The sequence below is a fragment of the Delphinus delphis genome, chromosome 3 (genome assembly GCF_949987515.2).
Source record: "Delphinus delphis chromosome 3, mDelDel1.2, whole genome shotgun sequence".
In the NCBI taxonomy this organism is placed as follows: domain Eukaryota; kingdom Metazoa; phylum Chordata; class Mammalia; order Artiodactyla; family Delphinidae; genus Delphinus; species Delphinus delphis.
Window position 1 is genome coordinate 158,472,193 of NC_082685.1, and position 15,622 is coordinate 158,487,814.

At 43.4% G+C, this 15,622-nt stretch overlaps 1 pseudogene; it reads right to left on the reverse strand.

Annotated features, from left to right (window-relative positions):
- Positions 1-11,814: 11,814 nt before the first annotated feature.
- LOC132422502 (cell division cycle protein 20 homolog pseudogene) lies at positions 11,815-13,300 on the reverse strand (annotated as a pseudogene).
- Positions 13,301-15,622: the final 2,322 nt, after the last annotated feature.

The window sequence follows — 15,622 nt, forward strand, 5'->3', positions numbered from 1 at the left end:
CAGACTAAAATTGGTTTCAATCATTTCTTTCCCATTTAACCAGAAACAAATTTACCTATACAGTGAGACTTATTTTTTCCTTACACTTTTTTAAGACATGGAAGACCGAGCAACTGAGAAAAAGAGAGAGACTCTAGTCTTAGATGAAATTCAGGGATCCTCCTCCTCTAAAGCCTGGACAAGCTCCAGAACAGACAGACCTTGGGAGCCCTTGGTCAGCCTTTCTGTTTCCTGGGTATTCACTCTCCTCTAACAAGTTAATAAAATAATCAACAAAGGGCTGACACGTTTAGAATACAACCCAACATTTTTTCCTTAGCGCTTTGGTGTCCTGAGTCACGTCCCCTAGAAGCCAAGCCTGAGACCAGGGTCCCAGTGCTTGGGGTTTATTGAGGGACTGCTCTTCAGGAAAAGCAGGTAAGGGGGTGTATTCGTTTCCTAGAGCTGCTATAACAAAGCGCCCCCGTGGCTCAAGCAACAGATGTTTATTTTCGCACATTTCTGGAGGCTGGAAGTCCAAGATCAAGGTGTATTGGGTCAGACAGAGAAAGACAAGTGTAATATGATATCACTCATATGTGGAATCTAATTTTAAAAAATGATATAAATGAACGTACTTACAAAACAAAAACAGACTCACAGACTTCAAAAACAAACTTAATGATCACCAAAGGGGAAACATGGGGGAGGAGGGATAATTTAGGAGCTTGGGATGAACATACAAGCACTACTATATATAAAGTGGATAATCAACAAGGACCTACCATATAACACCGGGAACTCTACTCAGTATTCTGTGGTAAGCTATATGAGAAAAGAGTCTGAAAAGAAATGAATATGTATATGTATAACTGAATCACTTGGCTGTACACCTGAAACTAACACAACATTGTAAATCAACTATACTCCAATAAAATTAAAATTTTTGAAAAAGGTGTTGGCAGGCTTGGTTTCTCCTGAGGTCTCTCCCCTTGCTTGCAATGACTGCCCTCACGCTGCCTCTTCTCGTGGTGGCCCCTCTGTTCATGCACATCCCTGGTGACCCGTGGGTGTCCCCGTCTCCTCCTCTTATAAGGACATCAGTCACATTGAATTAGGGCTCACTCTAACGGCCTCATTAACCTCATTACCTCTTTAAAGGCCCTCTCCAAATACAGTCCCACTTTGAGGTACTGGGGGGTCAGGGTTTCAACATATGAATTTTGAGAGGACACAATTAAGTCCATAACAGAGAGAGAGAGAGAGAGAGAAAGAGAATGGGGGATGAGGACGACAGAGGAGGGGACACAGGATGTGGTCTCAGGAAAGCCTCAGCCTGGTCCATGGCATGAGGGGGTCCTGGCACCATCCATGAAACCACAGAATTGTCCCACCTTGAAGTAAGGAGGCTGGCTCTTCCTATCACCACATCTGTCAGTTCACTAGGCAGCCCCCAGTGTGTGTCTGATGGGCAGGGGTCTTGGGGTATCTGCCCAGTCACCTCCAGGCGAGATGGGTCCTGTGAGTCAAGAGCATTTTTTGGAGAAGGTCACACAGGTGGCCTCTCAAGCAATTATGCAACTGGGGGGCAGCACCCCCATACAAAGAGGGCCTGGGCGAGGCAGCAAGTCTTCCCAGGTCTTCCCAGGCTCTGCTGTTTATTCCAGAAGCCTACCAGTCTTCTGTCTCTGTTGGAAGTTTCCACACAGGACATGAAAGGGCTATGGGGGAGGGAAAGAGAGGGTCTGACCTGTTCTCTCCTTCAGCCCATGGCATCTCCAGTGACCCAGTTGCCCAGGCCTGAATCCTTGACTTCCAGTCAACCACTAAGTCTCTCAGCCCTACCTCTTCAACAGCTTTCAAACCCATCTTCTCTCCCGTCTCACGGCCATTGCCCCAGTCCTAAGCCCTATTACTAAAGAGTTTCTTCTCAGATCTCAGCCTCTAATCGAAGCCCCATCCAATTCTCCCACAATAGCCACGCCCTATGATGGGCTGCTTTCGTGATAGGGATAAAGTCCACTCTTAAATTCGACTCAAGGGCCTTCCCCAATGCAGCTGCTGCCTTCAGCCTCAAACCACGCCCCCAGCTCATTCCTAACATCCCATCCACATTCAGCTCGTTTTCATCCTTAGACTTCCAACATCTGTTCTCAGCAGGCTGCTTACCCTGCACTCTGCCGGCCACCCCTCCCCCACCCCCCGGCCATCAGACGCGTCTCACGTAACACTTTTCCTGGGCAGCCTTGCCTGACCTTCACATTCAGCTGGTTGCCTCTGCTATGCGTTTATTTGCTCTGCAATAGCACCTCATTGCAGCTGAGGGTTTAGTGGCCCCTGCCCTTACTAGACCACCAGCTTTCTGAAGGCAGGATGTGAATCTGTCTGGTTAGTCATCCCCCCAACCCGGCGTTCCTGCCCTGCCGCCTCAAAGGGGCAATTTTAACTTTTCTTTTTTCTTTTTTAACCTTTTTTTTTTAATTGAAGTATAGTTAATTTACAATGCTGTGTAAGTTTCAGGTGTACAGCAAAGTGAATCAGTTATATATAGACCTGTATATAAGTATATGGATAACTGAATATATATATGTTCTTCAGATCCTTTTCCATTATAGGTTATTACAAAATATTAAATATAGTTCCCTGTGCTATACAGTAGGTCCTTGTTGTGTATCTATTTTATATATAGTAGTATGTATATGTTAATCTCAAATTCCTAATTTACCCCTCCCCCCAGTTTTAACTTTTCTGTCTCTGTCTCCTTATTTGTAAAATGTGAAAATATAACACAACATTCCTCATAGTTTGGAGGATAAATGACTGAATGTGTGTGTACTGTTACTGAGGACAGCGTTTGGCGCACAGCAAGCCTAGGTAAGCGATGGTTTGTATCATTTCTATTGCTGCCAGACATAGCAGTCAAAGTGGTATCTCCAGCCCTGAGCAGAGGACCGGGCACGTCCTCTGTAAGATAAGAAAATCTGAAGGTGCTGCAAGCGGCCTGGCAGCCAGCTTGGGTTAAGCTCACCTTTATCATTTTGCAGATGGCAAAACCGGGGGCATGTGTGATCCCAGGTTCGGTCTTATCTCTGACTTTACTGGCCTCCAAGGCAAATATTTAATGCTGGTTTATAGCTGACACTAACAGCTTCGGTTAATATTCGATAAAGGCAAGAAAACAAAAATCTTCTCATCAGAAGAGGTGATTAGGTTACAACTAACAATAGTCACACCTCAAGTTAATCATTTTAGAGGGTAAAAATACAGTATGGGACTACTGGCTAATTCTCATGAAAGCCTGGCTCATCTAGCTGTTTTACTAAATAAAGTGCAGCCCCCAGGAAATTGAGCCATATACCTGCATCTTTCCTGCGGCCCCGGGGAGCTCCTCCATCACCTCGTCACCTCCTGCTGTCTGTGACCACTCTCCTTGGACCTGTGGCTGGACTTTGCTGACTCACCAGGCTGCTGGCTTCCCTGGAGGGAGCCTCCCAGCAGAATCGCCTCATCCTTCTCTGGGACTCCTCTCTCCTCCCTCTCTCCTTCCCCTTCCTCCTCCAAAGAGCCCACCCTAATGCTCAGGGCTGACTGAGCTAGCCTTTGCCAGGGTGCCAGGAACAGTCAGCAGATGATTAAAACCTCTTTCACACAGGACACGTCTGGGCCCACAGATCCACAGCTAGAACGTTTTAGAGTTGGAGACCAAACTGTCTCTCCTTTCCATCTCCACAAAGGCAGGGATAACCAGAACAAGGCTAATTTTTTAAATGCAATTCTATACTTTTCACCTTTTTCTCAAGGTTGTTTCTATGCCTCTCATTTCTTTCTCTGCCTTCAATCACCCTCTTTTCCCCTCTGGGATTTTTTGGTTGCTGCAGTTGTTTTCTTTTTCTCTTTCTTTTTTGTTTTTAGACCCCAAGTCTGGTCTAAAGGAGTTCTGTTCTCATTTCCTGTTTCCTCTCTAAGGGTATGATGCTATGCGAACACCTAGCCAGAATTTGGCAGAAAGGCATAAAAAAGCAGAAGGAATCAGACCCGTTAAGTGAGCCTCCCCACCCTGAAAACACCGCTCTGGAGAGTTCCACCCGGCATTCACCCAAGGCTCATAGACACAGGAACATGAGTCATCAATGAGACAGTGTTACCACCCGCCTTTCTCCCCCCAGCCTCCCTAAAAAAAAAAGAGGAAACGGCCTCTGACAATGGGATATATGAACAAGAGTTCCCCACATGGCACAAAGCATGAGAACTTCTGCCACAGACTTCTGCTCTGGTTAGGGGATGCTGGGCTCATGTTTGGTTTTCAATCCTCAAATCTGAAGAAAAACGTCACTCGAAGTATGATTTGTAGGGAACAAGAGAAAGGTTGATTCAGAAGGAAAAACAAAGGTCAGATAGTACTACTGTTATATGACTTCTATGATTTTTTTAAAATAATTATAACTTTAAAAGGAATATTTGGCAATTCAGAGAAAATGAAATGAAAAGAAGCAATATGATGGAAGAAGAAAAGATCAATTAGCCACACTGGTCAATAAAGCTGGAATGAGATGCAATTAAGCTTGCTCAAAGAAATGTTTGATTAAGGATTCCGAAAAGCTCTCTAATTGTGAGGAAAGGAAAGAAGATTCTGAGGTGAGTCTGTCTGACAAGGGAGGTTACAATTTGTTAATGCCGCAGATTGAAATGAGAAACCCAACAGCTAGAGTTGGTTAGGACAAAACAGCACGATTCCTAAAATGGAAAATTATGCTCCATTCTCTAGTTAAAGGGATCTAGACCAGCTTTAAAATCTTTAGCCACGTTCTTTCCAGATATCTCAGAACCATGTGAGTGAATATGCCTGGCTAGACCAGCCCTCAATTCACTCCACTGTGAGTGCAATTCATCAAGGAAAAAGGGCAATTCAACAATTCATCAAGCATTTCTTCTCCAAGCTTTGATCCCCTAGGATGCCAAACAATATCTGCTAATGATCTGTTCAACATCCATAACATCATCTTGGGAAAAGTACGATTTTAGGCAAATTGAAAATAGGAAGGATTGGAAATGATTAGACAGTCTATAACTGTAAAACCCATCTATGGTTAAAAACAATGTTTCTGGGACTTCCCTGGCAATCCAGTGGTTAAGACTCCGTGCTTCCACTGCAGGGGGTGTGGGTTCGATCCCTGGTTGGGGGACTAGGACCCCATATGCCACATGGCAAGGCCAAAAAAAAAAAAAAATACTATATCTCTGTTTCCTTTGATTCCACCAGCAATCTAGAAAGAATTAATTTTCATTGATTATTCAGAAAATGTTAGCGTTTAGGATTGATACACTGAATCCCTTTTCTTTTTCTGGTCTTTTCCGCCCGAGGGGAGAGGCTGCCTCCAGATCTCAGGCTAATATTCATCACCTCCCAGCCAACAGCTGTTCCCCACAACCATACCTCCTGTTCCTGGGACCTGGCATTCCCACCTCCTTCCTTGCTGAAGAAAAGCAGACTTTTCTGGAATTGGCAGTAAACTGGCATTTTTCTCTATTTGTAGCCTAAAGAAAAAGAAAACCTGTTTCAGAGAACAAGAAGTAGATTCCCCCAAAACAAACTCTTTAAGTAAGCAGTGTGTGTGCCTTGGTTATAAGCCACAAGCAATGAAAGGGCATATCTATGCGTGAATTGGCAGTTCCCTGGGTCTTGTAATTCTCACTAGGGAGGCAGACTCAGCAAACCAATTAACTAATTAAACCAATTGACCAAATGTGTAATTAACCTTGAGAACAGAGATGTCAACACAAGCCCAACAAAGAAATTACCCTCCTTCTGGAAGTGCCTGGTGGCTTTAAGCCTTCTTGTTATCTGTCTTAAAGGCATAGCCACAAAGAAAAAATTCTCTGGGCACAGAATTAGTGGCCAAGCAATATCATATAGATGAGATGGAATCAAGCCAAGGGTGGTGTTTCCCACCCCCATTACAGTCCATTATCTGTCAGTAAATATACAAGAGTTTTGGAGGACATTGTCCTCAAAACACTGGCCAATTCATGGTCATTTCTTTTGAGAACACACATGTCCATTATGAAGAACAGGCGAATAGCGTGAAATTTTCAAACTAGCCCCTACAAGAAGATGGTCAAGCACCTGGTAATTCAAACATTTGGTCCTAGGAGAAAAGGAACCAAGAAAGGGATGACAAAAATGTTTGTAGAGGTTTAATCTGTGCACAGAAATCCCCAGAAAGATGAACTTGTGTAACTGTAGGAACACTTGACTCCATGCAATTCTGTGGAAATTCATCTTTGCCAAACAGTAAATTCACGCCTTTCCATAATCACTTTTAAGTACCTCACCCTATAAAATTTGGGTTTTCAAGTAGCTTCAGGAATGTTATTTAGCGTTAATGATGTAAAAGACACTGAGCTAAGCCTGTTTTCTTTTAGTAGCTTAGCTTATATTCAGGGGTAAAACTCAGAAAATAAAAAGTAACCTACAAAAATTTATATGTTAAGAACTGAATAGATAATATAGACTAGAGTCAAATAGCTAATGACTGAGGGAGAATGACTGAGTGAGGCGGAGACCACTACTTATCCCATTTCAGAGAAACCAAAATCGTGATGGAGAGGTACATACAATCAAATCATTTGCAGGGGAAGTGAAAGCTAGAGCATTAGGAAATGTGAAGCTTATCAGGAGAATAAATATGTATGTGAAATCTCATACTGGATTTTCCTGTTCCTCTTTCATGAAAGATGCAATTTTCGACATTGACCTTGGGCAAGATCAAAGCTCACCTGTGCTAAGTCAGCACACACTTTCTAATCCTTAAGTAAAAAGATACACTTGTGAACAGTAACACTCAGCCAAGTTCACAGACTCTGCACACAATCAGGGACTTAAAGAGTAATTTATAACCAGGCAAGGATGTTTAAGGAACCATGTTTCATGCTCTAAACCAAGGATCCCGTTCCTGCCCCAAGTGCACAGCAAGCATGACTTCAATTAACCTCTCTGGGCCTCCATTTCCCCATCTGAAGAAAAATGAAGGGGTTTTGGAATAGGACATCCTGTGATCCTTCTCATGGTTCAAATAGACTGTTTTTATTTTCCACCAATAAGGGACGAGACTCGCTGACAACAAACACTCCTAATACTTTGGATCAACCAGAACACTGAAAATTTGGTCCAAAAAACCTTTCTTAAGATAAAGAGATAGCAGTTCCCTGAGAATAATTCCAGTCTCGTTGAAACTTTAGCCAGGGAACTTATCAAATAAAGAAACCACCTAGTTCCAGACCGTGGGCAGAGTCCAAGAAAGTCAAACCCACGGCGTCATGGGAATTTAGAATTACACAGTTGTTGGTCAGGTTGAGAGTAAAGAATGTGAAGTTGTTTATCCGAGATTCTCCAAGACCATGCGAGCTGGGGCTCAGTGTTTTACAATCATATAATTGAAGAAAGCAAACTTCTAAAAAAAAGATGTGTATCCTCTCCTAGAGACTGTATACCGCCCAGTGAAGCACTGATTCCCACCCAATGGGCTCTTGTTTATCTCCGCCGCACCCCCAAAACAAGATGGCGTCCACACAGGCTGAGTCTCAAGCATGCATGGATGGTGGTAATAAGAGGCTGAATTCCAGTTCTAAGTAAGGTGCTTCATACAAATAAAACAGATTTTGTTCTGTCTATCTCTATGCAAATCAAGTGCCTTAGTACTGACATGGTATGGATTTGTTAATAATTGTAATGTTTGATGTACTGTTAATATTACATGTGAGATGTTCAAATGTTTTAATTCCATTGAATAAATTCTGAGACAATCACAAAACATATTAAAAGTAAGTCCATGATAAATATCATTATGTGTATAAAAACATGGGTTAGTCTGTTTGGTAGATTGGGTGACTTATAAATGACAGAAACTTTTTTCTCACAGCTCTGGAGGCTGAAAAGTCCAAGATCAAGGCTCTGGTAGATTTGGTATCTGTTTCATGGATGGCCATATTCCTGCTGTGTCCTTACATGGCAAGAGGGGGAAGGAGCTCTCTGGGTCTCTTTTTTTTTTTTAATTTAATTTAATTTATTTTTTTATACAGCAGGTCTTTATTAGTCATCAATTTTATACACACCACTGTATACATGTCAATCCCAATCTCCCAATTCATCACACCACCACCACCACCCTGCCCCCGCCGCTTTCCCCCCTTGGTGTCCATAGGTGTGTTCTCTACATCTGTGTCTCTATTCCTGCCCTGCAACCAGTTCATCTGTACCATTTTTCTAGGTTCCACATAAATGCATTAATATACGATAATTGTTTTTCTCTTTCTGACTTACTTCACTCTGTATGACAGTCTCTAGATCCATCCACATCTCAGCAAATGACCCAATTTCGTTCCTTTTTATGGCTGAGTAATATTCAATTGTGTATATGTACCACATCTTCTTTATCCTTTCGTCTGTCCATGGGCATTTAGGTTGTTTCCATGACCTGGCTATTGTAAATAGTGCTGCAGTGAACATTGGGGTGCATGTGTCTTTTTGAATTATGGTTTTCTCTGGGTATATGCCCCATAGTGGGATTGCTGGGTCATATGGTAATTCTATTTTTAGTTCTTTAAGGAACCTCCATACTGTTCTCCATAGTGGCTGTATCGATTTATATTCCCACCAACAGTGAAGGAGGGTTCCCTTTTCTCCACACCCTCTCCAGCATTTGTTGTCTGTAGATTTTCTGATGATGCCCATTCTAACTGGTGTGAGGTGATACCTCATTGTACTTTTGATTTGCATTTCTCTTATTATTAGTGATGTTGAGCAGCTTTTCATGTGCTTCTTGGCCATCTGTATGTCTTCTTTGGAGAAATGTCTACTTAGGTCTTCTGCCCATTTTTGGATTAGGTTGTTTGTTTTTTTACTGTTGAGCTGCATGAGCTGTTTATATACTTTGGAGATTAATCCTTTGTCCGTTGATTCGTTGGCAAATATTTTCTCCCATTCTGAGGGTTGTCTTTTGGTCTTGTTTATGGTTTCCTTTGCTGTGCAAAAGCTTTGAAGTTTCATTAGGTTCCATTTGTTTATTTTTGTTTTTATTTCCATTACTCTAGGAGGTGGATCAAAAAAGATCTTGCTGTGATTTATGTCAAAGAGTGTTCTTCCCATGTTTTCCTCTAAGAGTTTTATAGTGTCCAGTCTTACATTTAGGTCTTTAATCCATTTTGAGTTTATTTTTGTGTATGGTGTTAGGGAGTGTTCTAATTTCATTCTTTTACATGTAGCTGTCCAGTTTTCCCAGCACCACTTATTGAAGAGACTGTCTTTTCTCCATTGTATATCCTTGCCTCCTTTGTCATAGATTAGTTGACCATAGGTGCGTGGGTTTAACTCTGGGCTTTCTATCTTGTTCCATTGATCTATATTTCTGTTTTTGTGCCAGTACCCTATTGTCTTGATTACTGTAGCTTTGTAGTATAGTCTGAAGTCAGGGAGTCTGATTCCTCCAGCTCCGTTTTCTTCCCTCAAGATTGCTTTGGCTATTCAGGGTCTTTTGTGTCTCCATAAAATTTTAAGATTTTTTGTTCCAGTTCCATAAAAAATGCTATTGGTAATTTGATAGGGATTGCATTGAATCTGTAGATTGCTTTGGGTAGTATAGTCATTTTCACAATATTGATTCTTCCAATCCAGGGACATGGTATATCTCTCCATCTGTTGGTATCATCTTTAATTTCTTTCATCAGTGTCTTATAGTTTTCTGCATATAGGTCTTTTGTCTCCCTAGGTAGGTTTATTCCTAGGTATTTTATTCTTTTTCTTGAAATAGTAAATGGGAGGGTTTCCTTAATTTCTCTTTCAGATTTTTCGTCATTAGTGTACAGGAATGCAAGAGATTTCTGTGCATAAATTTTGTATCCTGCAACTTTACCAAATTCATTGATTAGCTCTAGTAGTTTTCTGGTGGCATTTTTAGGATTCTCTATGTATAGTATCATGTCACCTGCAAACAGTGACAGTTTTACTTCTTCTTTTCCCATATGTATTCCTTTTATTTCTTTTTCTTCTCTGATTGCCATGGCTAGGACTTCCAAAACTATGTTGAATAATAGTGGCGAGAGTGGACATCCTTGTCTTGTTCCTGATCTTAGAGGAAATGCTTTCAGTTTTTCACCATTGAGAATGATGTTTGCTGTGGGTTTGTCATATATGGCCTTTATTATGTTGAGGTAGGTTCCCTCTATGCCCACTTTCTGGAGAGTTTTAATCCACTTGACTGCTGATGGGTGGGGCTGGGTTCCCTCCCTGTTGGTTGTTTGGCCTGAGGCAACCCAACACTGAAGCCTACTTGGGCTCTTTGGTGGAGCTAATGGCAGACTCTGGGAGGGCTCACGCCAAGGAGTACTTCCCAGAACTTCTGCTGCCAGTGTCCTCGTCCCGCAGTGAACCACAGCCTGCCCCGCCTCTGCAGGAGACCCCCAAACACCAGCAGGTAGGTCTGGTTCAGTCTCCCCTGTGGTCACTGCTCCTTCCCCTGGGTCCCGATGCGCACACTACTTTGTGTGTGCTCTCCAAGAGTGGAGTCTCTGTTTCCCCCAGTCCTGTCAAAGTCCTGCAATCAAATCCCAGTAGCCTTCAAAGTCTGATTCCCTAGGAATTCCTCCTCCCGTTGCCAGACCCCCAGGTTGAGAAGCCTGACATGGGGCTCAGAACCTTCACTCCAGTGGGTGGACTTCTGTGGTATAAGCGTTCTCCAGTTTGTGAGTCACTCACCTGGCAGTTATGGGATTTGATTTTACTGTGATTGCGCCCCTCGTACTGTCTCATTGTGGCTTCTCCTTTGTCTTTGGATGAGGGGTATCTTTTTTGGTGAGTTCCAGTGTCTTCCTGTCGATGATTGTCCAGCTGCTAGTAGTGATTCTGGTGTTCTCACAAGAGGGAGTGAGAGCACACCCTTCTACTCCGCCATCTTGGTTCCAATCCTAGCTTCTGTGGGAGGAGTCTGGCATGGCATCACTGGGTCCTCTGCTTAGGGTCTCAAAAGGCTGCAATCATAGTTTCTGCCAGAGCTGAGGTCTCATCTCAGATTCCCTTAGAGAAGGATCCACTTCCAAATTCACTGAATTCTTCTGGCAATGAGTTTATCTCTGCTATTTAAATTATGTATCCTTTTCAAAAGGACAAGAGTATACATTCTTGTACTCTGGGTCTCTTTTATAAGGGTGCTAATCCCATTCATAAGGGCTCCAGCATCATGACCTAATCACCTCCCAAAGGCCCCACTTTTTAAATTAAGATTTCAACATATGAATTTGTGGGGGGGAACATAAACTTTCAGTCTATAACAAACATGTGCACTTCAATGCCATTTCTTTCAGACTTACATTAATTCCCTAAACAAACACTTATTGAACACATGCTAAGTGCCTGCCTAGGTCTGGAAATATGGTTAGAATTGGGGATAAATAAGTCAGTCATAGTTCATATGCTCAGGGATATTGTAAGCTGTAATCATATAACGATATATATTGCAGTAATTAATACGAAGCTTCAGTATTTAATGTCACAAGAATTTTGGCTTTTTATATTCCATGAACTGTTTTGTGAGTATGTTGTTTCTACTAAACAGTGAATGACAGGAAAGAAATACAGATAAATTTGGTAATGTATTCAAGCATACCATAATGTACACAATTTTTAAAAATCATTTATAAGACAAATGGCAAATTAATTTTTAGGATACTGAACCTTCAAGGCAAGGTCGCATATTAGGATCTTTTTTTTTTTTTAAAAGGGAGACGTGACTTTATTAGAAAAGTAAAAAAAAAAAAGTACCAAAAACTGAGATGAGTTGGTCCTTAACAGATGCCCTGGTGGGTGAGGCTGCTTTGTGCTGTGCTGGCCTTCTCCCGCTCCCGCCGCCGGGCAGGGTCCAACTCAAAGCAGCACCACAGCCACAGGGTCTCATCTGCTGCTGCTGATGCCACTGTAGCCCCATCTGGGCTCATGGTCAGTCTAAGGACCTGGGCTGTGTGACCTTTCAGCTCAGCCACCTTGGCCATGGTTGGGTTCCAAATCACCAGCTGTTTCTGGGCAAAGCCATGGCCTGAGATGAGCTCCTTGTAGTGGGGAGAACAGAGGATGGAGCACACCTGGGAATGGGCATCCACAGCACTCAGACAGGCCCCAGAGCAGACGTTCCAGACACGAATGTGTTGATCACTTGTGCCCCCTCCAGTTGCCAGGACATTGGGTTGCCAGGGACACCAAGCCACAGCCTTGATAGCCTCTTGATGCTGGGTGAATGTCTGCAGAGGAACCCAGCCACCCTCTCCAGGAGCACTGGGCCACACGTCGACCAAGTTATCGTTGCCGCCACTGGCTAAATGTCGTCCATCTGGGGCCCAGCGCAGACCACACACTTCCTGGCTGTGGCCACTCGGTGTGGCCACATGGTGTTCTGCTACCCGAACATCATGGTGTGGGATGTGGCCAGAGAGTGAGCCACTACACAGGATATAGCTATTCCAACCGAGGGAGCCCACTCGGGCAGAATGGTCATGTTTCGAAGCCGTTTCTGCTGTTGCACATCCCGCAGCTGCACCTCAGCACTGCTGGTACCCACAGCCAGGTAGTTTCCCTCCTTGATCGAGGCCACAGAAGATGTATAGTCCCCAGGCTGCTCCAGTTGCAGCAGCTGCAGGGTGTCACCAGAGCTAGCACTCCACAAGTACACACTGTTGTCCAAAGCCACAGCCAGTATATTCCCAGAGCTCCAATCTACACGGTTCAGGTACTAGTCATTCCGGATTTCAGGGGCGTCCAGGATCCTGTCTGGCCGCGAAGGAATGTAACTGCTGGTCTTCCTGCTGGAGCTGGGCGTGGCCTTCTGGCTACAGAGTACTTTCAGTCTGTTCTGGTAACCTTCTGGGGCATTTTGTGGTTTTCCACTGAGCCGAAGCATCTTGGCTTCCTCCATATGAAAATCGTTCAGGTTCAAAGCCCATGCTTTCTGATGTTCCTTCTTGGTGGGTGTCTGACTGTCTTCGGGCTGCTTCTCCTTGCTCGGGAGAATGCTAGCGACCTCCATCTGGGAAGCACTGCGACGGGGGATAGAGCGATTGCCGCCAGGTTTGCTGGGAGTGGTCTGAATCTTGGAGCTGGATTTGCCGGGAGTTCGGCCCCGGGGTCCTCCCGGCGCTGTGGGATCGGTTGGCTGCCCACATAGGCCCGGCCCGAAGCTTCCTTCGCTTTGCGCTGCCAGCACGCAGGGGCTGCGTTGGGCATGGGTGTAGCCGGCTGCAGCAGCAAGTGCAGGTCACCCTCGAACACGAACTGGGCCATGGGAGCGTCCCCGGATCGCTCGGCCCAGCCGCCTCTCACCACCAGGTCAAAGCAGGCTCCGATCCCAGACCCTAGGATCAGTATTAAATGTTTGCATCTAGAAAAGAAAATGATTGTAATAGTTTTAAAGATATTACACGGCTCTAATTTGCTTGTATTTTACAGACTTCAAAAAACACTGAAAGGTTTGTTTATAAAGGCTTCCAGATGATACTTTTTTTTTTTTTTTTTTTTGGCTGCGTTGGGTCTTCGTTGCTGCGCGCGGGCTTTCTCTAGTTGCAGCAAGCGGGGGGCTACTCTAAATTGCGGTGCACGGGCTTCTCATTGTCAAGGCTTCTCTTGTTGCGGAGCACGGGCTCTAGGCACGCGGGCTTCAGTAGTTGTGGTGCACGGGCTTAGCTGCTTCGCGGCATGTGAGATCTTCCTAGACCAGGGCTCGAACCCGTGTCCCCTGCATTAGCAGGCGGATTCTTAACCACTGCGCCACCACGGAAGCCCCAGATGATACTTTTATGACAGAGGGAATACAGAGACAAAAACTAGAAAGGAAACATTCAGAGCCCCTTTTACAAGTAGGGAGTCACTAGGCTGGAATCTCATCTCCAAAACTGACTGGCCACGCAAAGGTCAAGCTACTTTCTCAGGGTAGCCCAGAAGCTTGAGAAGATTCCCAGAATTCCTGGACAGTAAAGCACAATTTCCCAGAGGAGGCGCCCACTGCTCCCCTTCTTCCGGCCTCTGTGCTTTCACCCTCTCTCCCCCGCTCCCACCGCTGGGCTCTGCCTCCTTACACGGGATTTAACTTACGTGTATGTAAAAGAAAATAAGCATCTTACACTGAAATATAAAAATGTTGAAAGTTGTGGAATAAAGTGAATTCCCTCCTCACCTCAAAATGTTTACAGATCTAATGACCTTTACACATAATGACATCACATCATGTCGTTATCAGTACTGTTAGACTTTTTGGCAAGAACTGTGATTTACTCATCTTAACACATAGGTTTGAATGGATTTGCTATTAGAAATGATAAAAGATCCCTTTAGACTCTGGAGACTGAGTTTAGGAATAAAACTAAAAGAGCGTGTTAGTAATTCATCATTACCAAGATACACAGGAACAATGAATGAAAAACATGAAGTGCTGGGACCCTTGTAGTATAGATTTCCAGGCTAGATTAACTTTCTGAAAGCAAAGGCCACTTTTCTCCTAAATGATATGCAGCCGTTTCCCTGGAGCTGGGTCACATTTAGACTCTACCCCATTGTCACAGAAAATTCTAGCGAAAGTCTGCCTGCAGTGCCATTGTGTATTTGAACATTCACTACAATGCTGTTTTTTATGGCAAAACACACACACACACACACACACACACACACACACACACACACACGATGTTAGAGCATCTCATAACTTCAGCTTCTGTTCCTCAATAGAAATAAATTCCCGAAAACTTCTTTCGGGAGAGACCTCACTTCTGCACAAGATGCTTTGCATATACTGATTGGTGAAGAAGTTTCCTTGAAAATAACCCAGTTTATTCATAGGATTTGGGAACTAGCATAAGTAAAATCACTGGCAAACAAAGCTTGAAATAATTTTTCCTCCATTTAATCTCTTTTAAATGGACCGTTTGATTTATGAATAGAGTCATCATAATGCAGACTCTGTTCGGGGAAAAAGCATATGTAAGTGACTGGAAAGGATTGGACGTGTCTTCACAGTATATTAACTCTCGTGTATGATATACTCACAGTAGCTACTAAACCGTGAGGATAGTTCTGCTTCAGGGTTGCTCTTAAACTCACCCAACTCACTCAATGGAGCTTGGGCATCTAGAACTGAAATACAAGGCACAGTAAAAAAAACTACCGTACAACAGCATGGTACCTTGACCACAGGGAGGGAAAGTAAACACAAGAACAGTGGGACCACAGTCACTTCCACCTGCGTATCTAAGTTTCAGGGAAATGCTGGCTTGCTTGAATTTTTCTTCTTTTTTAATTAAAAAAAAAAAAAAATCTACAACCAGCCTGTCAGTTTACAGCCCTGGAAAGATTTTTGTAGCCAAAATACAAACTTCCCAGAGGGGCTAAAGGCTCTCTCACACGTAAGTCAATCAGCATAAATAGCTCTTTTCAATAAAATTAGTATTAGTATGTCTTTGAATATATGGTTATTTAGCATAGATTATTATTGTTTCTTGATAGAGATGTCATTAAAATGAAGGGGTTTTTTTCCTAAAATTAATAAGCAAAAATTACCAGATTGTACTATTAACGTATTGACTGCAAATAAGATACACTGGAACTATTGATAAT